This window comes from Stegostoma tigrinum, chromosome 33 (assembly GCF_030684315.1).
Source record: "Stegostoma tigrinum isolate sSteTig4 chromosome 33, sSteTig4.hap1, whole genome shotgun sequence".
Lineage (NCBI taxonomy): Eukaryota > Metazoa > Chordata > Chondrichthyes > Orectolobiformes > Stegostomatidae > Stegostoma > Stegostoma tigrinum.
In genome coordinates this window covers 18,964,492-18,983,297 of record NC_081386.1, presented here as the reverse complement: position 1 = coordinate 18,983,297, position 18,806 = coordinate 18,964,492, and the positions used below count along the sequence as shown (strand labels likewise).

General features: G+C 41.6%; 1 protein-coding gene across 3 annotated transcripts in view; it reads left to right on the top strand.

Annotated features, from left to right (window-relative positions):
* The first annotated feature begins 797 nt into the window (after positions 1-797).
* Positions 798-18,806, top strand: part of atp8b4 (ATPase phospholipid transporting 8B4) — a 239,036-nt gene continuing 221,027 nt past the window's right edge. For 2 of the 3 annotated variants that reach the window (XM_048562969.2, XM_048562971.2), the window contains exons 1-2: positions 1,359-1,792; positions 9,776-9,871. The gene's annotated coding sequence lies outside the window, so the exon portion shown is untranslated. Of the gene's footprint in view, positions 1,242-1,358; positions 1,793-9,775; positions 9,872-18,806 lie in introns of those variants that run through there. The other variant, XM_048562970.2, reaches the window with a different exon arrangement.

Here is an 18,806-nt window from a genome sequence, read left to right as displayed (position 1 = left end):
GTTAGATTCAGAGATAGTAGGCACTTGCCGATGCTGGAGATTCTGAGACAAGGTGTGGAGCTGGACGAACACAGCAGGCCAAGCAGCATCAGAGGAGCAAGAAAGCTGACGTTTCAGTTCTGAACTCTTATTCAGAAGCCCTGACACGTCAGCCTTCCTGCTCCTCTGATGTTGCTTGGCCTGCTGTGTTCATCCAGCTCTACATCTTGTTATCCTTTACCTTTGTTAGATTGCTATTTGCACGTGGGTCAATGACACTGGTGCCTTGAAGACCAATGCTTGTGCCCAAAGAATTGGAATGGTTGCAGCAAACATATGGGAAAACTAGACAGGCATATGAGGGAGACAGGATTAGGCGATAGACTTGGATGAGAAAACACGGGAATGAATGGCTTGCCTTGTACCCTATCTTCCACGCATGTAGTATCCTTAAGGTAATAAAACGGATAATTATAAAACGGAATATAACATGATCCCCCATGTAAGGATTTGCTGGGTAACTAAAAGCTTGATCCAACTGAGCGTATTTTAAATGGGAAACACAGCGTGGCCCGATTGGTGCAATTTCGAGAGCAGAATGGAAAATCACTGACACTGAAAGAAAATGGGAGGAAACGGGAATCTAAAATGTTTTGAAAACACACAGTTGGAGGGGAGTGAGAGGGGAATTTGGGTGTAACATTATTTCTTAGTCACAACATAAACCACGCCCACATTAAGTGTGGGGAAGGAATCGCCACATCACCAGTAATTGGGAAAAAAAGAGAAGTGTACAATGGGATTGCGGATAAGCCCATGCCGTGTTACACTAAAGACTTTCCCAATCTTGGGCGATCAAAGCGACTTCCCTATACGTGCGAACGCTAACGCTGTGATGGAACACGTCAGTGTTCGGCTGGGTCAACACCAAGCTCGATGGAAATGTTTGCTCAAATGCACTGAACGGTTCAGGCGCTAGAGTGCAACCTGTGGTCAGGGGCGCTGGCAACGACGCCGTCTACAGCCCCCTTGTGCTTTCCTCACTGTGGAGCCCACCCCTGTACAAAGCGGCGTCTCTATCTGTCTCTCATCCTCTTCCAGACAAAGCTCTCTGGCTCTAGTGCTCATCCTCCAGCAGTCACAGAGTTTCCCCCGCTTTCTCTGTCTCTGCAGTGACTAACACTCAGGGCTGAGCCCAGCTCGCTGCCGCTAGATTGCGGTTTCATTGCTGCACCGCGAAGCGGTAAGAGAAGGGGACCCTGGTAAGTACAAAACTGAGCAGGATCCAAGTCGAAGGCGTGTATCATCACACCCCCCCCCCCCCTCTTCCTGAGGGTTCAGGAGGGGCGGGGGCAGGCAGGAAATCCGTTTAACTGAAGTGCCCTACCTTGAACTTCTCTTATTCTGAGCGTCTGCAGTAAATGAGCAGCGGAGATTAATAGTTTTGGATGAGACATCGAACATGTATGAGACGCATGAACGCTGTGTTTAAAGAGGCAGAAGTCGGAAATGCAAGCACTCCTTGGGTTTCCATGACTGACTGTTTCAGAGCTGGAAGTTTACTGGGAGCTGCATATGGTGAAGGCTGTACCTCGTTGATAAATAGGTGAAGCGGTCATTTGTATCACTTTAATTCTAATTAGCCCACTTAAAATGTGGGCTTGGTAGTTTGACATATTGTCTGTACAGCACTCAGCCAGTGAGGCAACACTTCAGATCACTCGGAGCCCATAAACAAAGGGTTATTTTGGAACTTCGACACCATGCCACTTCATCAGAGCCCAGGGTACATGTGACAACAACCTTACAGGAGGTAAGATCATGGATAACAGTGCAGTACGTTATAGGGATCTTTTGCATTGGAATTGCAGTAGAAGGCTAGTTTAGCACTGTAATGCCAGGGATGCCTTTCAAAGACTTGAGGTAAATCTAAGGAATAGGGAGGGGATGGTCAGATCATATAGTTTAAGATTATGTCCCTTATGTGACATTGTATGGGACATACCTTTGGGATCAGCACAAAGAAGAATATTACCGTTCTTTATCATGAATTCCCAGAATACAAAATATACAATCATTACTGATCACTGAAGTGGATCAGTCAAAGCATTTAAAATGAATTTCAATGTATATTTGCTGAGAGATATAAAGGTTAAAAACGACGAAGATAAATTGGGTTTGATGGCTGATTATATTTGTTTTTGTATGATGAAAATGATGAAGTAATTTGGGTCTGCAGCGCTAAATTCCTGTGTACTAAAATGTTTGAGCGCAATCTGTTGCAAGATAGAATTTATGGAGGGGTTAAGGTGGCAATATAAACAGCATGTGCAGAATTTGAATAGTTTGTTAAGATGATCTCAACTCCCAGATGGCTTGCACTGTCTGACGTGCAAATCTTTGTTTTAATTTTTTCCTCATGGTTAGACAGAGAGGGATATTGTAGGCATTTAACTCCACCATCAGACTCTGTGGCATGTGCAGGCATGCTGAAGTTGAGACTTATTTTTACTGTGTATTTACAATGGCTTGTTTTAGATTACGTGGATTATAAATATGTAGAATTACAGTCACTTGAGTAAATTGCTTTTAATTGTGTCCACTTCTTGAACCATAGTAAAATATAGCACAAATGGAAGCCATTTGAAAGACTAGTTCCTGCCTCTATCTCTATATCCATGTGATTTTCTTTCCCCATCTAGTATTTGTGCAACTTCCTTTTGAAATTTGACGTCAAATCCTTGTGTCTTTAGCTATTACTTTGCTGGTTATTCATTGGTAGTTGCTACTCTTTGCTTGTTGAGCACGCGTTGTCTTTAAATAAATCATTAGCAGGCCAAGTGATGATTCCATCTTTTAAATGTTTTGAACATGTTAGTGTCTGAATTCTTCTAGTGATAGAGATTCAACCCAGAACCCAGAAAAAGTTCCACGATAGCGGACTTTAGAGCAAAGAATTGGCTAGATGTTGAACTGTGGAATATAGTGTAGCGTGGCATTTCTTTCAAAATAAAGCAAGGCTGCCCATTCTTCTTAGAAAGTGTGTTATGAAAATTAAGTGATAAACTGCATGTAATTTATGTGGATAAATACTCTTGGATGGTGATTTTCAATCATTTACTATCCACATTAAAATTGAAGAAACTTTTGTGATTTTGGTGTAATAGACTTAATCAATGCTTATTACTCATTAGATTTGCCATTTGTGTCTGTCAGACATTCATATTGTTAAATTTGAATTTTATAATGAAAGTTGACATATCTGAAGGTTGAAGCAAGTGTGATTAGTATTGTTGGTATTGAACAGTAATGATGAAACATTACACATATTTGGAAATACAGTACATGGATGTGAAGTATATTAAAAAGTATATTATTAAAAAGAAATTGCTTGCTGTTTTGAAAATCTAAAATAGCATTCAAAATCCAGAGCATGAACATTGCATGGTCAGGACAACATCATAGGTTGTAAGAATGCAGTTTAATTGGTTGAAAACCAAGCACCTCATCCCTGAGAGAGATTATTGTCTGATTAAATCCTCTGGAGCATGAGGTTATATTTGCAGCAATTTCTTTTGCCACCTTTCCATATACAATTCACTGTCCTTTTGCTGGAGGCTTAGTATGATGGATACATAAATGGTCAGACTGTGCATAACGTGCTTTGGGTGATGTTGGACCTCTTTAGGCTGGATGAAGTGATTATATGATGTACATTTGGTATACCACTTTGTCAAGTAAGTTCTAAATATTTTATTACTCTGGCACAAACTGTCAGTGTTACTTACTCTTGGTCCAATTGTAGCACTGTTGCTTGTGAGCTAAACTTCCTTTTAGACTGAATTAACAATGAGAAAACTTCTCCCCCCCACCATGTCACAAAATTTGTAAATCTATTTAAGAGAACTGTTGAATGGAAAATATCCTCCCTCAGTGCTTAAGTGCACAACTTCACAAGAATGTTTTTGTTTCAATATGAACAAATTACTTCTCGCTTTGACTCATTTTGATCCCAAGTAGTGGAGTTGAATAGTCTTATCAGTTAGTTTGTATTCATTAGCGAATTAAAATGCCTTGACTGTTTTATCTTCTTCCTGATTTATTTTTTAAAATCACTAAAACATAGGGAAAGGAGTAGGATATTCAGTCACCTGGAAGTGTTCTTCCCTTCAGTTCGACCTGGTTGATGTGCACCTCAATCCTATTTACTTTTTCCGTATATCACTCCATTACTTTGCCTTATGAAATTAACCCATCTATCTTGAACATTTAGTTGACATAGCCCTTTTAAGGAGAGAGAGCGTTCAACTGTTTTACCATATGATGAGTGCTTCCAGATTTTGTTCCTAATTGTCTTATCAGGTAATCACCGCCTTTTCCTTTTCACCATTTTGGGTCATCTCACCGGAAGAAATTACTTCTATTTTACTGTCCCTTGAGCCTGTGGACAATGGCATGAAAGTTGAATTGAACTGAATCCTTTATTGTCTTGTGTATTCAATACAAAATACAGTGAAAAGAACAGAAGCACAGCACAGGAACAGGCCTTCAACCTTCCAAGCCTGTGCCAATCATCATGCCCTGACTAAACTAAAAAACAAACCTTCCGCCCTTATTTGGTCTGTATCTCTCCATTCCCTCCCTATTCATTTAGCCATTCAGATGCCTCTCAAATGCTGCCAACATGCCTACCACCTCTTCTGGCAGTGCATTCCAGGCAACTATCACCCTCTACGTGAAAATCTTTTCTCGCACATCTCCCTTCTCATGTAACTTTTGCCCTCTCACCTTGAACCCGTGCTTCCGTGTAATTGAAACGTCAACCCTGGGAAAAAGCCTCTGACTATCCACCCTATCTGTGCCTCTCATAATTTTGTTGACCACTATCAGGTCTCCTCTCAGCCGCCATCTTTCCAGTGAAAACAATCCTAGTCTTTTTAACCTTTCCTCATAGCCAATGCCCGCGAGACCATGAAACATTCTCTGTACTCTCTCCAAGGCTTCCATGTCCCTCTGGTAGTGTGGTGACCAAAACTGCACTCAATACTCCAAATGTGGCCGAACTAGGGTTTTATATCGCTGCAACATGGTCTGCCATTACTTGTACTCCCTGCCCTGGCCAATGAAGGCAAGCATGCTGTATGCCTCCGTAATCACTTTAGCCACCTGTATTGCCTCTTTTAGGGAAGTGTGGACCTGCACTCCCAGATCCATCTATATGTTAATGTTCCTAAGGGTTCTTCCATTAACAGTATAATTCACATCAAAATTTGAACCTCCAAAATGCATTACCTTACATTTGTCTGGATTAAACTCCATCTGCCATTCCAGTGCCCAGGTCACCAATCTATCTATATCCTGTTCTATTCTTTCACAATCTTGGCACTATCAGCAACTCCGCCAATCTTCGTGTCATCTGCAAACTAACTAATCAGACCATCCACATTTTCCTGCAGATCATTCATATCTACTACAAACAACGGGGGATCTAAGACTGATCCATGTGGAACACCATTAGTTACCTGCCTGCGTTCTGAAAAACACACTTCCAACACTACCCTCTGTTGTCTGTGACCAAGCCAGTTTTGTAACCATCTAGCCAGCCCACCCCGAATCCCATGTGGTTTTAAATTTTGTACCAAACTGCCCTGTGGGACTTTATCACATGCCTTACTAAAGTCCTAATAAACTATATCCACAGCTCTTCCCTCATCAATTATCCTTGTCACCTCTTCAAAAAAATTGATCAGGTTGATGAGACATGATCTTCCCTGTACAAGACTATGCTCCCTATCACTAATATTTCTTCCACATGTGTATATATCCTGTCCCTCAGTATCTTCTCCAAAAGCTTCCCACCACAGACATCAGACTCACCGGCCTGTAATTTACTGGGTTATCCCTGCTTCCTTCCTTAAACAAGGGAACAACGTTGGCTCATCTGTGGTCAAAGAGAATATGAAGATATCTGCTAATGCCCCAGCTATTTCTTCTCTTGCCTGGCGCAGTAACCTGGGATAGATCCCATCTGCCCCTGGTCATTTGTCTACCTTAATGCAACTTAGGATACCCAAATCTTCCTCCTTTAATATATTGACATCCTCTAGCGTATTCACACACTCATCCCTGACCTCAGCATCAATCATGTCCTTCTCCTCGGTGGATGCCAATACAAAGTACTCATTAAGGACCTCTCCCACTGCTGCTGGCTCCACACATAACTTCCCCCCTTTGTCCTTGAAGGGGCCTACTCTTTCCCTTGCTACCCACTTTCTTCTAATATATGCATAAAAAGCTTTGGGGTTCTCATTGACCCTGTTTGCTAAAGACATTTCATGCCCCTTCTAGCCTTCCAATTGCCGTGTTTAAGTTCCTTCCTAATTTTTCTATACTCCTCAAGGGCTTTGTCAGTTTGTAGCTGCCTAGACCTACTGTTTGCTTCCTTTTGCGTTTTGCACAAGTTTACAATTTCCCTTGTCATTCATTGTTCCTGGAACCTGCCATTCCTATCCTTCAGTTTTGCAGGGACATGCATGTCCTGCACTTTCATCAACTGGTCTTTAAAAGCCTCCCACACACCAAATGTAGATTTGCCCACAAATAACTGCTCCCAATCCACATGCCCCAATTCTTGTCTGATTTGGATGTAATTGGCCGTTGCCCAGGTAAATCCCCTCACCCAAGGGGTTGTCCTTGTCCATGGCTACTTGAAATCGTTCGTGGAGTTATGGTCACTCAGCCCAAAATGCTCCCCGACTGAAACATCAATCACCCGTACTGGCTCATTCCCTAGACCAAATCGAGTACGGCCTCCTCTATGGTTGGATTATCAACACACTGCCTCAAAAAGCCCTCCTGGACACATCTAACTAATTGCTCTCCATTCAAGCCCCTGGCTCCAAGGGAGTCCCAGTCAGTAGGAGAAGTCACCCACCGCAACTACCCTGCTTTATTTTGTATGAAAGTTTGTACTATCACTATGCATCAGTGCTATTCTCAGTAAGCTAAATACAAAAAAGGAAGTTAATTTAAGAAAAAAAGTCCAACTTTTCCTTTTCCAGTCCGGTCCAGGCTACACCACCCCATGCCATGCCGCAGCCAGACTCCTGTTCTGGGCTTCCTCAACCTGAGAAAACATGGCAAGAATAAAAAAAAATCAGAATCTTGACTTCAAAACATTAGGTTTCTGATTTTTTTCCCTCCAGCTTTAAATGGCAACTTTGGAATCACACATCTCTCACATTGAATGGTTACTGCCTTTATTGCCATGCATTCTCATCTCACTAATAGCACAGCTCAGCTTATTTCTACACCACTTCCAATTCTCCTCTCCTTTCCCTGAGAGATAGCCAGCACCAATTCCTGACATATAGGTGCCTAGTGGCAGCAGCTTGCCAATTGCGTCAACCAACTGTCTTCAACACACAATGTATACTCCATGGGTACCAACTTCCTCAAACTATCATCCACACAAGTCAGCAGCACCAAACCCCCAGGCTTACTATATCATCATGCCTGCTCACAGACTGACTCTCACACCACTCCAGGCCTTCACCACTCAGTGATACCTAAGATTGCGCCCTTCTGCTCATCACTGATGTGATTGGGCACACTCTCATCTCTCCATATGAGATGTATCTTTTGGCCCTAGCATTGATTTTCTTTACAGTCATGCACGGACTTGGAGGCTGCCAGCCTCTTTTTGTTTTATTGTTTGTCCTTAGGAAGCAGGTGTCGCTGGCTAGGTCAGCATTTGTTGCCAATCCCTAATTGTCTAGAGAACAATTAAGATTCAAAATCACATTGCTGGGGGTCTTAAATCATATGTAGGGAAGACCAGCTAAGCATAGCAGTTTCCTCTAAAATGGACATGGGTATTTCCTAACGTTAGACTCTTAATTCCAGATTTTAAATCAAATTCAACCTCCATCTTCTGACATGATGAGATTCAAACCCAGGTCCCCAGAACGTTAACTGGATCTCTAAACTAATAGTATTGCGATAATTCTAATGAGGGCATAGCCCCCTCTGTGCATTGCCTTTTAGCAGGGAAGGAGAAGCGGGCAGCTAGTCCTGAGAGGAACAATCAAGGGATTTGACATATTACGATACAGCATATTAACATCACGGCCCCAATATGAGCCAACGGTTTACAGAGCAAACCTACTATATGTGCTTCCAACAAATGGCAACATGACGGGGGGAGCTAACCCTTAGTGGGGAGGAGGGGGCTGTGTTAGTTAGGGGACACTGCTGCAGTCAATCAGAGGCTTGTCTGATTCCACCTAAGGGGTTGGTCACAGTCAGTCTGGTGCTTAGTTCTACCCGAGTCAGGAGATTTGTATCCCTGCTGTTCAGAGATTGTGTCACAGGTTACTCCTGTACGACAAGTGAAACCTGTCCAGGGATTACACTTTGTGGAGCCATCTGCCTTGGGGTAAGCCACATATCCTGCAATTGGACAAATTGAGGTATGGAGTAATGATGGAATTGGTTGGATAAGTGATTAGTATTGACACAGGAACTGGAGAGGCCTCCTCAGTAAGGGAGGAGGAAGTGCTAAGTGTTGAAAGGGTTAGTGGTTTGGAAATGGCTGAAAACCATTAAGTGGACATGAGACATGCAGTAGTGAGGGGTTATAGTCCATGAGATGTGTCTACAGTGACAGAGTTAAGGACAAATGGTGGCCTTGTGAATGTGAGGTTATAGAGAGAAGATAGTCATACTTCCCCTGCAGAGCATAGAAGATCACCAAGAGATAGTAGGAATTGCTGATGTTGGATTCTGAGATGACAAGGTGTGGAGATCACTCAAAGCCCTTTGAAAATGAAAAAAATACACTCTGTATGTATTCAGTTTGACTAAGATTTTCATTGTTTTAACTTCTTCACTAAAGTCACCTGTCAACCTTTAACGACAATAGGATACAAGCCACGTTTATATCTCATATTTCTAAGTTCTGGTGTCATGGCATTATTCCAATAAATATGCACTGAACTGTTCCTAAAGGCAGTCTAGCTCTTTTCCCAAAACTGAAGACAGTTTCCCAAGTAAGTCTGAGCAGGCCTCCGTAAGGTTAAACCATCACTTCCTCACTTTTGAATTCAGTGTTTTACAATGTACAACCTGGCCTTTCACTCAAGCACTGAATGAGGTAGTATCCTTAGAACTCATGGAAATCATTGGATGAATTCCTATTCCAGGTGCTAAAGGAATGCGTTGAGCTCACTATGCCACTTTGCCACTAAGCAAGGATTTTTAATTACTTGTTGTACAGTTTGAGTTTGTGCTGGGGTAGATGAATCATTTACAGTGTGTGCTGATTCCAGCATAAACATACTTGTGTTGATTCAGAGTCCGTCAATTCCTTAATGCTACTCTGCAAGAGAAGTTTCAGCTTTAACACTGATTCATTCTGGTAACCTCAATGTTATGCTGTGAAATGGGCCAAAAGAACTCCAGTTATTCAGAGCTGTGTTAACTTCTTGGAGATATTGTTTTCCTTTCTCTTTATTTACTTTTCTTTCATCAAAGGGAAGCTTATAAAAACTAAATGACTATTTGTGCTGGTGTCCACAAAGTTTTCCAGTTTTTGAGGTTTCCTCTTGTTACTGAGGCCTTCACGAATACTGATGGAGACTGCATGCTGTAACTCCAGGACTGTTTATGTGCGGAAAACTCCACAGCAGCAAAACTGTTTAAATTCAGACAGCATAGGTTTCCAAAATGTAGTTTTAAATTCTGAGAAAAAAAGCCATTGCTTTCTACTATATCACATGTTTTTTTTTCCTCTTAGCAAAAAAGCCAAAATCCAACTCTGTCAGTGAACTGACCTAGTGCCTTCCTGTGGCTATTGGCATGTCATCATTGCAAAGTTATATCTTCCATTCAGGTAAGCTCCAAAACTTTGTCCAATTTCAATGTTCAGTACAGTAATTATTGGTTAATGCCATCACTTTGTAAATAAAGTGGTTTAGGCAGGAGGAACAAATTAGGAATTAAATTGTGTTGCACTAAGTTGATGAATGTAGTTTTCAGAACTTGTAAACAGATCTGTAAATTAAGATGACAGCTCTCATTAGTTGGAACCTTTATATGGTAAAGGTTATATACTGGAGCACATTGGAGAGAGTTGGGCAATGGCTATAAGCAGCTGCCTTCTGTATACTTATCAGCAGTAACACTGGTCAGCCCACATGTTAAATGTTTGTTTGTTTGGTCAGCACAGATAGTTTGGAGGCTGCATCAGATAGGTAGTCCACGGTGCTAAGATTATGAGTCTGACACACCGTTCAAAGCACATGATAGTCGTTTGCTGGAAGAGTTAGACAAAATGTAGGGAATGGGCTCATGTGGAGGATTAACACTGGCATGGACCAGTTGGACTGTATGACCTGTTCTTGAGCTGATGGTTCTAAGTATTTGAAAGAAACTAAACATTCCAGAAGCAGGCAGTGCTTAAAAGGACCAGAAACTGTGATACCAAAGATTAGGTCATGAATAAAAAAATACTGGTGAAATTGAACATCTTGAAAGGACGTAACCGAGGGAGGTGCATTAAGTAAGCATTCTAGAGTACAGAAGGATGTGGTGATTAAAAGGTAGATAAGGATTCAGGGGAAAACTGAAATGTGTAAATAAAGCAGTCTGTGACAGTTGTTAGGAATATTAAATTTGGGAAAAATAGAGGTTATTTTTCATTGTTTTGTTACTAGTTTGTTACTACTTTTGTTTAGGGCCCCGGATTCATTCAAGGCAAAGTTAACAAAAGAGTTTACATGACCAGAGCTATATTTGTTAGAATTAAGAAGTTCAAAGACAGATTGAAAGAAACTATTTCTGCTGACTGGGGCACCTCCGATTAAGACAGGGTCTAAAAATGAGAAACAAATTATAATAGTAAATTTAAACAATACTTACTTCTTCATGCTAAAGGTGGTAGATGTTTGAAACTCTGTTCTATGAACAGCAATTGATGCTCGATTGTTAATTTAAAACTGAAACCGAGAGATGTTTGATAGCTAAAAATCCAAAGAGATACGGAGCAAAGACAGATTTAAGATCAGTGATGATCTAATTGAAAAGCAACGTAGGTTTGAGGGGCCATAAGGCCGCCTCCTTTTCCTGTGCTCCTCGGTAACTACTACTTGAGCTCTCTGTCTGAATATTTTCAGGTCTGACCCACAGCACCTTAATCCTCACCACTAGAAGGTAGGGCAAGAAGGCAAGTTGCAAATTTAGGCCCAGCTAGAACAGGCATTAACTTCCAAGCTGTTGGCACAAATCTGATCCACATACCATCCAACTAATTAAGCTCCCTCGTCTGCCAAGGAGCTGTGGCAACATGTGCTTTTCCACGTAATGTAGGGCTAAGAAGAGTGATGATGGAGGCTTCCATTTCCTTTTCCTCATTTTGCTACCCTGGGCCCAGTCCTGTTTTTTTCCCCAACTGCATTGCTGTATGTTTGAAGGATTTGCAGACTGACATTCAACCTGGTTGATCATATTATCTTCCTTGAACACTACGTCCCAGCACAGGACTTGAACCTGAAGCTGCAAAATGCTACAATACTTCCTTAACAGAAAATATAATAACCTCCTTCATGAATACTGAGTTGGGTCAAACAAATTTCCTGATGTGTGTCTCTTGATTTTTAGCTTCTAACTTGCAACTGGAAGCTAAAGAGTATGGTTGTTAAAACCATAGTTTGGCTGCAATTTAGTTTGAGGTTATAATTTGTCTATCTGAAATTAATGTAAGGGAGCAGTCTTGTACTAATACCTTTTAGTGTGCACAAGTATCAGATTATAACCTGACTCCTGAGTCATATTTTTGCTCTTGGCTTGGTAGAAAAAATAGAACCATAGGAAATAGGAGAAGGATTGAGTTGTTTGGGCCTTGGTGTCTGGTCCATCATTCAAAATGATCATAACTGTCCATAAGATACAGCAGCAGAATTAGTCCATTCAGCATGTTGAGTCTGCACCACTATTTGAACTTGGCTGATATGTTTCTCAGCTCCATTCTCCTGCCTTCTCCCTGTAACCTTTGATCTCCTTAGTAACCATGAGCCTATTTAATTGTCTTAAATCCACTCAATGATTTGATGTCAACAGTCTGTGGCAGTGAGTTCAACAGATTCACCACCCTTTGGGTGAAGAAATTCCTCTTTCTCTCAGTTTGAAAGGGTTGTCCCTTCACCAAGGCTGTGCCCTCGGGTCCTAGTCTCTCCTACAAGTGGAATCATCTTCTCCGCGACAACTCTATCCAGGCCTCTCAGTATTCTCTAAGTTTCAGTGAGATCATCCCCTCATCCTCCTAAGCTCCATCAAGTACAGTTCCAGGGTCCTTGGCCACTCCTAATTTGACAAACCCTTCATCCCTGGGATCATTCTTGTGAACCTCCTGTGGACCCCTTCCAATGCCAGCACATTCTTCCTGAGATATGGGGCCCAAAACCCTTCATAACATTCCAAATGCAGTCAGAACCTAATATAGCCTCAGCAGTATATCCATGCTCTTGTATTCTATCCGACTCGAAATGAATGCTAACATTGCATTTACCTTCTTAACTGCCAACTAAACCTTCATATTAACCTTGAGTGAATCTAGAACGAAGACTCCTCAGTCCTTCTGTACTTCGGGCTTCCACAGCCTTTGCCCATTTAGAAAATGATCTATGTTTCTACTCTTCGTACCAAAACTCATAATCTCATACCACATTGTGTTCCTTCTGCCCTTCTCTGCCCACTCTCCTAGTCAATCCAAGACCTTCTGCAGCCTCCCCACTTCTTCAACATAACCTGCCCAACCACCTTTCTTTGTGCCATCTGCAAATGCTCATAAAACCCAGTACCATTTTCCTGCTTTCTCCCTACAACTGTTGATTCCTTTAGCTCTAAGAACTATATCTGACTCCTTCTTCAAAGCATTTAGTGTTTTGCCTCGGGTGCTTTCTGGGGCAGAGAATTCCACCGGCTTCCCTCTCTCTGGGTGAAGACATTTCTCCTTATCACAGTCCTAAATGGCTGACACCCTATCCTTAGGCTGTGAACCCCGGTTCTCAACTCCCCAGTCATGGGGAACATCCTTCTTGTGTTTATCCTGTCTGGTCTTTTTAGAATTTTATATGTTTGTGTGAGACCTTCCCTTCATTCTTCTAAACTCCAATGAATACAGTCCTACCTGTTTCAGTCTCTCTCCATATGTCAGTTCTGCCATCCTAAGAATTAGTCTGGTAAACCTTTGTCACACTCCTTCTATAACCAAAACATCCTTCTCCAGATCAGTAAACGAGCATTGCACACAATACTCCAGATGTGGTCTCATCAAGGCCCTATACAATTGCAGCAAGACATCCCTATTCCTGTTACTTAAATCCTCGCACTATGAATGTCTTCTATAGTTGAAAGAATGGCAGTATAATTACAATTTAATTGACCATTCCCTCCAAGACAGTTTCACAGTGTTATACTGTGGAGGGGAGCTGATGACCTAGTGGTATTACTGCTAGTCTATTAATCCAGAGATCCAGGTAATGTTCTAGGGACCTGGGTTCGAATCCCACCATGGCAGATGGTGGAATATGAATTCAATAAAAAAATCTGGGATGAAGACTCTAACAGTGACCATAAATCCATTACCAATTGTTGGAAAAACCCCTTCTGATTTGCTAATCCTGTGGAGTCACACCCAGACCCTCAGCAATGTGGTTGATTCTCATCTGCCCTCTAGGCAACTCAGGATTACCAATAAGTGCTGGCCTAGCCAGTGATGCCCTCATTCTGTGAATGAATAAGAGACATATATTTAAAGACAGAGGTTGGAAATTAATGCTTGTGAGACTACCAGATTTTTCATCTGGCAATGAGTTTGAAAAAATTTATACATTAGGGCTATCGAACCCCTATAAGCTTCAGAGATAGCAGGAACTGCAGATGCTGGAGAATCTTCATTTCTGAAGAAGGATTTGGGCCTGAAATGTCAGCCTTCCTGCTCCTCTGATGCTGCTTGGCCTGCTGTGTTCCTCCAGCTCTGCACGTTGTTGTCTCAAACCCCTATAAGCTATTGTCAGTTGCATTCATTGATAAGGTAAAAAGTGGGAGACTGCACATTGCACAGAAATTCAAAGTTAAAATCTTAATTACCAAATTTATGTTTTTGAAATAATTTATGAAGTCCGGTTTGCTGTCATCAAGTCGCCCTTTATGTACACGTGCACCATATGTAGACCCTGAATAGCTTGCTCAGAATCAGTCCCTAGAATGAGGAGAATCTCTGAGACTCCTGTTTATATCTGTCAGCCACAGCTCCCTGACTGGGGATCTTATACGCTGAGATCCACTTGGCCAAGCTTTTTCCAATCACTACAGTTTTGTGCCAAACACAGCACTGGAGTAAATCAACCAATGTAGCAGCATCTGTACGGGAAACAAAGTCAGTGTTTTGAGTCTGGTATGCCTATTGTTCAGAACTGAAAGTTGTTGGAAAATAGGCTTTTTTTTTGTCCTTTTGGCAAAGGCAGAGTATGAGCAAGACTGACGGTGGTATAGAGGCCAAATGCAAAAGACAAAGGAGCTGTTATAGTCAAAAAAAGGGAAAAAAAATGTGAAAAGGACTTAATTGGAATGGAGAAACTTAGTCCTTTCCACAACACAACAATGGGGGAAGAGGATGTAAGAAAAATGAAGGGCACATGTAAAGTGATCAGTTTGTGAAGTTATTGAATTTGATGCAGATACGTTGGCTGTAAAGTGCCTGGAGAGGAAAATGAGGAGTTGTTTCTTGAGCTTGCATTTTGCTGTGTTGGAACATTGCAGCAGGCCCAGGACAGAAATGTTAACATGACAGCAAGGTGCTTTATTGAAATGGCAAGCAATTGGTGGGGGGGGGGGGGGGGGGGGGGGGGGGGGGGGGGGGGGGGGGGGGGCAGCAATGTGGCAATGTCCCCGACCTCGCAGATTAAAAATTGGAGTCTGTTTAATAATTTAAAGAAAAAAAGTGATCTAGATTTTCTTGGAGACTTGTACTGGTTATTTACATGGTAGGGACCCATAAACAGTACATTGTGATGAACTAGGTCACTGAAACAATGAAGTATTCCCCTCCATAGTTTCTTTGGCATTAGATAGTTGAAAGCTATAGTAATATCGCATAGTTATGCTACACTGCTGGGCAAGGTTTGTGTACCAAGCAAAAAGCTTTATGGTGTAATTTGCTAATAATAGTGTTGTGGAGAATTTTTTGGACAATGTTGTTAAAATGCATTTTTTAAAAAAGCCTTGCATTTATACAACAGGTTCAGAACTGTTTGATCTCTCAAAGCACTTTGTAGTCTGTTAATTTGAGGTGTAGTTACTGGTGTAATGTGGAAGCTAATTTGTATGCAACAATCTCTCCATGTCCCGCAATAGGAGACCAACCAGATAATCTGATTATTGTGACACTATCTATTACTTAGACATCAACCAAGGCACAATAATTTCCTTGTTCTCCTTCCAAATAGCCATGAGATCTCTTATGTTCACCTAAAAAGGTAGATGGGACCTCCGTTTAACAACGCATCCAAAATAAATGGCATTTCTGCAACATTCCCTTAGAAGCTCAGTGATTGGTACTGCTGCCTGGCAGTGCCAGGGACCCAGGTTCAATTGGGAAACTATGTAGAGGTTGCATGTTCTCCCCACATCAGGGTGAGTTTCCCCCAGGTGCTTTAGTTTCCTCCGACACGCTAAGGTGTGGGAATTAGGGTGGATTCGCTATGCTAAATTGTCCACAGAGTCCGGGGATGTGCTGGTTAGGTGGATTAGCCATTGGAGATGCAGGGTCATAGGTAAAAGGTTGTGCTGGATAGGATGCCCTTCAGAGGGTCAGTGATGAGTTGAATGGCCTCTTTTCCTCACTATAGAGATTCTATAATTCAATGATCTTCACCAAAGTGATCTCTGGAGTAGCGCTTGGACCCCAATGCTTATGAGTCAAAGGTGAAAGAGCTACTAGCTTTTAGGGAGACTGCTCTTTTAAAACTGAATAGTTGTGGATACTAGGAAAAATGCTTTCCTGATGTCTGTGTCCTTCTGTAAACATCGTGTCCATTTCCAATTTATAAAAAAGGAATTCTGAGAATCATGCCAAGTGTCATTTCCCTTTGAAAAATCATGAAGTGGCTCACTGAATACAGGGTAGCTTTGTTTTATTTTAAAATCCCAGTTTTTCTGCTTGTGGCTGAAGATCCTTACAAAGGACGTAATCCTTGCAGGACCTCAGGGACACGACGTGAAATGATCCAACCGGCCGCACTTCTTAAAACAGTATCATTAAGCAAGTGCAAAAATATTACCAAACTTCGTGACTACAGACGTGTCCACAACATTTTACCTGGCTTAGTATGTTTTTCAGGGGTTAAAAATAGAAGCGGATTGTTTGTTTGATTCTCCAAGTCACATGACTAGTCTTTGCAGAATTTGCTTTCAACCTTCAGATTGTGTCTTTTTTAATTCGCACGTCGGACACGGGCATTCGTGTTTGGCCAGCATTTATTGCTAGTGCCTAGCTGCAATGAATCACAACGCTCATACATCGATTCAAGATCTGAAACAGGACAAGGCAAACAGCAATCATTATTGATAAACAGCAGAAATGTAACTTTCACTGTAATAAGATTTTATACAATTGCCTTTCTGCAGTGTGTGTTCAGGACATTCTACTATGTCGAATGAAACTGATGCGTTGTTTCTAAGTGTGTATTAGACTCTGGTGGAAGCTGGGTCAGCGCATTCAAGCAAGTTCGATAAGCGCCATCAAAAAAAATTGATGAGGGACATGCTCAGTACTGTAAAGTGTGGCATTGCGAGTAAAAATTTAAATACAAGGTTCTGTTTGTACTTGCAGAAAACAGAGGCTGTTGTTGCCTGGAAATGTTACTATTGTGGGTAGGGAGCACTGTTAAGGGAAAGATTAGTGAATGATGGATAGATTGCACGTTTCTATGAAAATTTAACACATGTCTAATTGGCTTCATTATCGCAATAGTCTTGGACTTGATTCACCAAACCAAAAGCAAACTACTCCAGATGCTGGAAATCTGCAAGAAGAAATGAAAGAAATACTCAGGCTGCATCTGTAGAGAGAGAAAAATATGAATAATGGTTCAAATTAACTATTTTTTCCATATATTCCCCTGCTCAGCAATATGCATTATAAAAATTGGTCAACATGCCTTTACAGAACTGGTGAAGAGCAGTAGGAGCTTTTACTCAAGCCAGAATTAGGAAGCTTCTATCCTCCTTACATTTGAAAAAAAAACTTTTGAATGAATTTAATGCAATTGCATGTAAAATTTGCATTGAGCCTTTAAAATGTGGCAATTAGTAATCAGTGTTATTTATAAATTATGAGAGATTGACTCCAGAGAGCACAGCAAACTGAAACGATGGTGATAAACTGAAGGTTTTTGTAGATAGATATTCACATCAAAATCTTCCTGGGGAAAGAATTCAGAAATCAGCGCCTTGATGGCATGCACAGTGGTAATTTAAGGCTTTCTATGAAGTAGTGTGCAAGTCGATTACAGTCAGTGCGTCTGGAGGATGAAGACTTAGTTGGGCAGATGACACCAAGTTTGTCCATCTTTCTGGTAAAGGTTTGTGCATTTAACTCTTTACTCGTACCTTGCTTCAAATAAACATTTTTTCCCCACTCTTTCCCATGACAATTATTTGCTCAGCCACAGCAAAGTGCCAAAATTTACCTTCTTAAAAAATAACTGTGGGTAAGATGAGAAGGGAGGACAGTGTCTACCTCAGCTGGAATGGGAATTGAGTTTTGTGTTGTTTGTTGGTAATCTGATCCACACGAGTAGCTTCAACTACCTGAACGCTCCCATTTGTTCAGATTACCTAAACAATTTTATATTCCATCTAAAGCAAGATACACTTGGCAATTACAGTAACATTAGCTTTAATTCTACCTTACATGAGCCTTATCCTGAAGAATCTTGACTCATTTTCTTGTTTGATTTGGTTTCCCACTCACCTTTTATAAATTGCTGTCTTCTCCATCTATGCACGATCTGGTTGTGTTGCCCCTGTGCTGATCTGGCTAAGCCTTCTCTCTGCCCCCCACCACCGCTCCCCCCAACCCCCATGCTTTTTCTAGTGGCACGGCAGTGATTGCATGGAGAGCCACTAATTAACAAAGCACCCCCCCCCCCCCCCAACCTCGCCAACCCGAGGAGGTGTAGTCTCGTGGAACTGCATCTTTCATCCTTCCAACGAGGTTGCATTTGAAAGTGGAGAGGCAAAGTGCAAGATTTGGGTTGTACCGCAGGTACCAACCTTGGTGCCAGGTTAGGGCGATGTGTGCCCACTGACCTGAGTTATGCTACTAATTGAATGTTTGGCTGAGCTTTGAGACCAAGGAGCTTTTGTGCATTCATATTTGTTGACAGTTCCTGGGCTTCGGTAAGAGGCTGACGATATTTGTTCAGAAATCTGAAGGGACTACACCTGGGATTACTGTACTCTCATGCTGTTATAGACAGTGATTTTAAAATTCACAGCTGGACTAGTTGCCACCTGTGCCCTTGTAATACCTCGGGTTTGTAATATATCCTGTGTGAAAACCAGATTTCATATCTCTTCAAAGAAATCAATTTGAGAGTGAAACTGCTAAGCTAATGCAATGCAGAAATCAAAATGCAAGAGGTTGGAAATTTGACATTTGCAGGAGAAATGGCAAGTTTTTATTTACTGTGTCACAGACGAAAGTACAACTGGCAGTACAACTTAGCAATTAAATTTCAGAATCTACCTTGCATCAATGCAAT